Source organism: Chrysochloris asiatica, unplaced genomic scaffold, assembly GCF_000296735.1.
Source record: "Chrysochloris asiatica unplaced genomic scaffold, ChrAsi1.0 scaffold00020, whole genome shotgun sequence".
In the NCBI taxonomy this organism is placed as follows: domain Eukaryota; kingdom Metazoa; phylum Chordata; class Mammalia; order Afrosoricida; family Chrysochloridae; genus Chrysochloris; species Chrysochloris asiatica.
Genome location: NW_006408538.1, coordinates 11,044,564 through 11,052,985, shown reverse-complemented (window position 1 = coordinate 11,052,985; position 8,422 = coordinate 11,044,564). Strand labels below are relative to the sequence as shown.

General features: G+C 38.0%; 1 protein-coding gene across 1 annotated transcript in view; it reads left to right on the top strand.

Annotated features, from left to right (window-relative positions):
• The window catches only part of CTNNA3 (catenin (cadherin-associated protein), alpha 3), a 2,468,838-nt gene that overhangs the window by 921 nt on the left and 2,459,495 nt on the right, over positions 1–8,422 (top strand). The gene's annotated exons all lie outside the window — the stretch shown is intronic.

The window sequence follows — 8,422 nt, the reverse complement described above, 5'->3', positions numbered from 1 at the left end:
GTAGTTTTGAACTGCTGACCCTGATGTTAGCAGCCCGATTCATAACCACTATGCTACCATAGCTCCATATATATATAATATATGGAATATATATAGTGTGGCTCTGTAGGATAAACACTGGACTTCAAGGTCAGTTTGAACTGAATGATTTTGTGGATAAAATATTGAATGATGCAGAAATCATCAAAAGAAAATGGAAGGAATACACAAAGTCTCTGTACCAAAAAGAAATGGTCGATGTTTAACCATTTCAAGAGGTAGCATATGATCAAGAGCCAATGATACAGAAGGAAGAAGTCTAAGGTGCATTGAAGGCATTGGCAAAGAATAAGGCACGGGGAATAGATGACATACAAATTGAAATCTTTCAATAAACTGATACGGCACTGGAGACAATTATCTATGACAGGATATTTGTAAGACAACCACCTGGCCAACTGACTGGAAGAGACCCATATTTGTGCCATTCCAAAGAGAGGTGACCCAACGAAGTGCAGAAATCATCGGACAATATCACTGATAACCTATGCAAGCAAAGTTTTACTAAAGATTATATAAAAACAGCTGCAACCCTATAGCAACAGAGAACTTCCAGAGGTTCAAGCTGGATTCAAAAGAGTATGTGGAATGAGGAACATCATTGCTGATGTTAGATGGATCTTGGCTGAAAGCAGAGAATACCAGAAAGATTCTTCCCTGTGCTTTATGGACTATTCAAAAGCCTTCAGTTGTGTGGATCATGACAAGCTATGGACAACATTGTGAAGTATGAATATTCCAGAATACTTAATTGTGCTCTTGAGAATCCTGTACATAGACCAAGAGGAAGTTGAACAGAATAAGAGAACACCGAATGGTTTAAAATTAGGAAAGATGTGCATCAGGGTTGTATTCTTTCACCATACTTATTCAATTTGTATGCTGAGCAAATAATTTGAGAAACTAGATCATATGAAGAAGAACATGGCATCAGGATTGGAGGAAAACTCTTTAACAGCCTGCAATATTCAGATAATACAATCTTGCTTAATGAATGCAAAGAGGACTGAAAATACTGATGAAGGTCAAGGGTAACAGCCTTTGATTACACCTCAATGTAAAGAAAACAAAAGTCCTCACCACTGGAACAATAAACAACATTCATATAAATGGATAAAATATCGTGCACACTCCGTTTTGCTCTGATCAACCATCAACACTCATGGAAGCAGGAGTCTAGGAATCAAACAACATACTGCATTAGGTAACTCTGCTGCATAAGACCTTTTTAAAGTGTTGAAGAGCCAAGATGTCAGTTTGAGGACTAAGTTGTGCCTGGCCCACATCATGGTATTTTCCATAACCTCATATACATATGAACGTTGGACAGTGAATAAGGAAGACCGTAGAAGAATTGATGCATTTGAGTTATGATGTTGGGGGAGAATATTGAAAGTACCGTGGACTACCAAAAGAGCAAACGGATCTGTGTTGGCAGAAGTAGCCAGAGTGCTCCTTGGAGTCAGGATGGCTAGACTTCATCTTTCATACTTTGGACATATTATCAGGAGGGAGCAGTCCCTGGAGATCATGTAACCTTGTGGTTACTAATCAAGTGTTTATTCTACAGCATTGTACTGTGGAGGAGTTCTGGTGTGGTGTTAAAGAATAATGCACTGGACTGTAAGGTCGTTTGAACCACAAGGTCAGTGGTTCAAACTCACCAGCCGCTCCTCGGAAACCCTGTAAAGAGTCCTTATTTGTTGAAATCTACTCCATGGCACTTAACAACAATATATGGAGTGTGGTGGTTCTGTAGCATAAACACTGAACTGCTAACCTCAAGGTTGGCAGTTGGAGCCTACCAGTTTCTCTGTGAGAGAAAGATGAAACTTTCTGCTCCACAAAGATTTATAGTATTGGAAATGCTATATAGGGTCACTATGAGTGGAAATCACCTCAATGGTTTGGTTTGGCTTTTGTTATGGTGCCTGTGTTGAAATTTTTCATGTTCAGCAAATTGGTGGGTCAGGGAAAGGGAAATCACTATCCATTTCATGCTTTTACTTACACATCTTTTCCCAGAGAAAAGAAAGTGACATAGGAATGTAATTGCTATATCTTCCTTAAGATTAATGTAAATGATTTTCAGAATGTTTATTTTGATTTTTTAAAAAGCAGTTTGGTATACCACTTCACCTGGCCTGGTGCTGTAGCATAAAGCACAGGTCTACAAGGGGGGTTTGAATTGTGAGGTTTGCAGTTCAAACTCACCAGTCACTCCTTGGGAACCCTATACAGGATCATTATGATTTAGAACCAACTCGATAACACTTTACAATAACAACAATACCCAGCTACAAAAATAAAAAAAAAATAAAAAAAATCTAGTAACATTCAAGTCAAATTAAATTACAAATATTTAAAATTTATAGAATATTTACTATGTGCCACACCATCTTATAAAGCAAAACAATAGTATAAGAAAAGTATTTGGATACATTCTTGATTTTCATTACAACAGAATTCTTCTTCACTAAAGCCAGTGTTTCAAAATCAGAATTATTAATTTAAAATAATCAACCCTTCAGATTTGATATTCGATCTTCTTGTATCTGTACTTTGATCATGTGTCACCTATCAGCACAAGGAAGAGCCCATTAAATTTATATTAAAGGTGGTTTTTCTATAATAACATCATGCTTAATGTCTTATCACATTGTTTTAATTTTTTTAAGGGTTGAATTTGAAATAGTTACATGATTTATTTTAAATGTATAATATAATCTCCAATTATACTGGAAAACATTCCAAAGGAAGTTCATTATCTTTAAATTCATACTGTTGTTAAGTGATGTTGAATCATGTTCAACTCATAGTGACCCTGTATACTGTTTACGAGGAGAAGCTGGTGACTTTGAACTGTCGACTTTGTGGTTTAAACCAATCTTATGGTAGAGTGCTTATCCTACAGCTCCACACCAGGCCGCCTAAGTTCATACTTGTGTCATATGGAGTTACAAATTTACTTGTTGCTGTTAGGTGCTGAAGAATAACCTCCTACTCAGAGTGACCCTATGTACAACGGAAGGAAATGCTTGCCAATCCTGCATCATACTCATAATCAGTGATCTATCTGCATTTCTTTCAACACAGATTTGTTCATTTTTATGGCAGTCCATGGTATATTTAATATTCTTTGCTATCAATTTTGTAGCTCTGTTAAAAAATTATCACCTATCCTCATATTTATCTTGTTATATTCCTTTACTTTCAAGGTTCCACAGAAATTATTTACCACTTCTGTATATAACTCAAAGTCAAACTCACACTTTAATTTTTAGAGTAATTGGTCATAGATACTATTATGTCAGTCTTACTTCTAGATTCATTTTTTCATAAATCTCTAGTCTGCTCTTTTTATAGTTATCAGAGTCTTCCCCGTAAACTGTGATTTAGCTCTAATCTTTTTTTTTTTTTTTTCCCTCTTGGGCACAGGTAAATCACTAGGTCATCTTGCAGGGATGTTCAGCCTGGAATTTATTTCAATCATTTGTCTTTATTGTTTCTGTGTGATAACTCCTACAGTTCCAACCTTCTGAAATAAATTCTTCCAATGGATCAGAAATACTTTTTTTTTTTTTTTTCTCGGCAATTGCATTTTTGTGATTGTAACTGTAGGCATCTGCACTTTATCACTTTCAAGATCCATGTCTGGCAATGCAGTGCAGAAAATCTATTTATGGAGAATTGCACTTAACAATTTTACATCTCTATATTGTGTACTCTCTGAGGAATATAAACTGCTAGATCATGCTATACTTATTATATAATGGGATCATCTATAATCTTATTTGCCACAGAATATAAATGTCTATGTTTCAGATTCATGTTGGATGGGAGCTGAAAGCATTTACTTACTCAAAATCTCTTTAAAAAAACCAACAGATTCTTACAGTGTTCTCTCCTATAAAGTTGTTTTATTTTTTGACAAAGGTTCAAAATCGTTTTCTGATATAAATATATCAGAAATGTTTTCGAGAGGTAAATGTAGAGTTAGAACTTGGCCCCCTTTCCATTTCTGCCTCCATAGTGTCTCTTACCTATTTCTGGAATTTTCCTCTGGGGATGGTTCTTACATAATCTATGAGACTCATTCATTGGACCACACTAAAAAATATCTGCCAATTCTTGTACCGACCAGTATAAGCTAAGTTTTGCTGCGACATGAAAAACAACCACCAAATCTCAGAGATTTAACAAAAGTTCATTTCTTCCTCAAGCTACATGTCCACCATGATGGCAGGAGGTCTCTGCTTAGTACAGTCATTCAAGGACTGTACTACTGTGGGCTTCATCTAAACATGTACTTCCATGATCATCACAACAGAAGAACGAGGAGTTGATATGCCATGCAAGGGCTCCTTATCTCTCTACCTGGAAGTGACTAATGTCAGTTCCACTCGTATTTCCTTTGTCACATCAAGTCATGTGGTCATTGTGAATGCCGAATGTGTGATCCTGTCCTGTGCTTACAAGGAGAATGGAGATATTTGCAAAGAGCCCCACTGACTACTGCTTCCCCATGTCCTCTTTTTTAGGGGGTTCTTTTGTTAAGTCTATATCAAGTCACCTTGGCACCCTAGTCACAGCTGATTTTATCAGGGTGGGACACTCATGGGCTGTGAGGTGACTTGAAGAGTTCTGTCTTTGGAGGATGATCATGAACTATTCCTATCTTATTTTGGGGAGTTAAATATGTATGGAAAGTTAAGCAACTAATACGTAGTGTTAAGCAGTTATGTCAGGAGGAAAGCTTACAGATATGCAGAAAGTAGAGATGTGGAGAAGTTTTGCATTACAGTGATAGTGGAGCAGGTTTTAGGTTTGGATCCACAAACTTTTGTTGTTTTGCTTAAAGATAACCAGATTACCTGCTCACCAGGGTTGTGATGGATCCAGCTTCACAGCCACGTTCCAGTCTCAAAACTATACTGTAGCATCAATGGGACTTCACTATTTCTAATTCCCTTGAGTAGTGGCTATATATATAGTCTGATGTTGTTGTTGTTAAGTGCTGTCAAGTCAACTATATAGGCTTTATGTAGGCTAGATGCCTGTTTTTATGTCATGTGATTCTTTGGCTTCCTACCTATTTATCAATGATTTAAAGAAAGTTCAGAAGAAGTCCCATCAGCAGCAGCAATCAAGAGTTCCTGGAATTGCCCTCACTTGATCATGCATGAATGGGGATGTTCCTACAAACCATGCCTTATTCTCTTCTCCAAAATTTGACGGCACAGAGGTACACATATACGAAGGTAAAATTCTACAGTGTTTTTCCATTTTGCCTGTTAATGGTGACTTCCAGTGGTACCCACTGTGTACATACCTGATGGTAAATATTTTCAGCTTTGCTGGCCATATGGTTTCTGTGGCAACTGCTCTGCTGCTCTAGTGTGATTGGCTGCCTCCAAAGCTGTCAATCTTCATGGTGGCAGAATGGTGCTGGGCTTTGACAGAAGAGAGAAAGTACCTCTCTTCCTAGTTCTGTGCTTCACTTTGGCACTTGGATTCAATGAAGTGATGCTTGAAGCTGGAGTCACACAAAATTCATCATGAAAACCTCCTTCTTCAGTTTCTTCCTTAATCTCTAATCTGCCCTTGATAGAGTCAGACCCAATTCAAGTGGCTGGATATGAAACAGTTGCCATCCCAGTTCCTCTAAGTCCCCATGCTTTTCTCTCCTTGCTAGATCCTTTGCAAAGCCTCACTGCTACATTTACTCTCAGCCAAATTTCTTCCTCCTCTCCTTCAGCTTCTCCACCCCCAAATCATGACCACCAATTTATGCAAATAGAGGCTAGATGCTCAAAGAATTCATTCCTTTCTGTTCTACAAACAGATCTAATGATTAGCTTCCAGGTAGTAAAAAGCTTGCTCCTTTTGGATTCTTGGCCTCCTAGAATATAACGTTGATTAAGAAGAATTAAGTTTTGCCTGTTTGTGGTAGTTGTTTGCTACTTCTGTAGGTCCTTTTGCATTAGCATAATGTTATTTACTTTTACTATCTTGGGTTGGCCTCCAAACTTCTTTTTTTTTTTTTTTTGTTACCTATTCTGAGTCTTCTATTAGCAGAATCTATATCAGAACTCATCCTGAAGTTTCCAAGGCAATCTCAACAACTAGTCTGTACACACAAAGTGTGCTTGTAGATTACTGTATAAGCAAATATTGGAGCTTTGACTATATTCTCCACAAATAACCTTAAAAATGAGCAAATTAATGCCTTTTAAATACTTACAGGTTCAAGGCCTGAAGATGCTATTTTTATGGCAGGATGAAAAAATAAACTTTATTCTACCTCAATAACGCTTTAATGTTTAGGGTGATTTAGTATAGCGAGTTGATCCTAATAAAGTGAATTCTTCAATTTCTACTTTCTTTTACTGCCAGAAAATTGCTCCCATGGGAAAGTTGTTAGTTTATAGTATTCCTTGAGGAAGAAAAAAATAATTGAGATAAAGGAAGCCAGTATTTAAATTGAAATAAGGATAAGAAAAACTAACAGCTAATTGTTTTGAATTAATAGTGCTGTTGAGTGGGTTCCAACTCATAGCAACCCCATTTAGGGTTTCCAAGGAGTGACTGGTGGGTTTGAACCATCAACTTTTATGTTAGCAGTCTAGTGCTTATCCTACAGCACCACCCAGGACTCCTGTAGTTTGAGTTTAATAGAAGCTTTCATGACTGAGTTTACATGGGATCTTCTGATCAGAATTGGTATCTCTGGCATCTGCCCATAGCTAATCTTAGTCTTTATACCTTCTCAGTTGGCTTCCTAGACCTTTTGTTCTGTCAGACTCTGATTTTCTTTCTACTCACTCCCATATTACTGCCCTATTCACCTGTGTTCTGTGACCACACTAAATCCACTATACTTCTGTGAATTCTTTATCTTTCAATCACAGCTCATTTTTGCTTCCACAAATTCAGTCTGATACCACAGATACCCTCTTCTAGCTTAATGCTGGGATAAAGAGCTTTCTCTTATAAATGGATTCCACAGTCAGCCAGGTGGTATAGACTGATAAACCTAGGTCTACCTGCCTTATTAGTGGAAAATACTAGATTGATAGCTGGCTGAAAAGCTAGACTAGTTTATATCTCACCAGATGTGGTCACTTTAATGGCTTGAGGTGTGACTCTGCCTTTCATAGAATTCTCTGGACTATTTCAGGACACTAGATTGTCTCAGGAGATACTGCTGCAGTTTGAAAACTCCATGACCAGCGGTTTGCAGACTTTTCCTGTACAGGACAGATAGTAAATATTTTCAGCTTTGCAGGCCATATGGTTTCTGTTGCAACTACTTTGCTGTTTTAGCAGCCATAGACGATACATAAGCCAAGGGTCCTGGATAAGTTCCAATAAAACTTTATTTATAAAAGCAGACAAGTGACTAGGTTGATCCCGGGGCCATGATTTGCAGGCCCCTGCTCTCTCGTTGTTGTTGTTGTTAGGGGCCATCAAGTCAGTACCAACCCATAGCAACCTTATGCACAGCAGAACAAAACACTGCCTGATCCTGGGCTGGCCTCACTACTGTTGCCACACTTGAGTCCATCGATGCTGCCACTTGGCCAATCTATCTCATTGGGGGTCTTCCTCTTTTCCTCTGACCCTCCACCTTACCAAACATAATATCCTTCTCTAGTGACTGGTCCCTCCTGACAATATGTCTGAAGTATGAGTGACAAAGTTTGGCCATCCTGACCTCCAAGGAGCACTCTGGCTGTACTTCTTCCAACACACATCTGTTAGTTCTATGGGCAACCAATGGCACTTTCAATATTCTCCTCCAACACCAGAACTCACAAGCATCAATTCTTCTATGCTCTTCCTTATTCACTGCTCAGCTTTCGCATGCGTATGAGGTTATTGAAAATACCATGGCTTGGATCAGGCACACCTTAGTCTTCAAGCTGACATCTTTGCTTTTCAACACTTTAAAAAGGTCTTGTGCAGCAGATTTACCTAATGCAACACGTCATTTGATTTCTTGACTGCTGTTTCCATGTGTGTAGGTAGTTTATCCAGGAAGAATGAAGTCCTTGACAACTTCAATCTTTTCTCTGTTGTTAAGATTGTTGTTTATTGGTCCAGTGGTGAGGATTTTGTTTTCTTTACATTGAGACACAATCCATACTGAAGGCTGTGCTCTTTGATCTTCATCAGTAAATGTTTCAAGTCCTCTTCACTTTCAGCAATCAAGGTTGTATCATGTGCATATTGCAGGTTGTTAATGAGTCTTCCTTCAATCCTGATGCCACGTTTTTCTTCATATAAACCAGCTTCTCAGATTATTTGCTCAGCATACAGGTTGATAAGTATGGTGAAAGAATACAACCTTGTTGTACACCTTTCTTAATTTTAAACCATT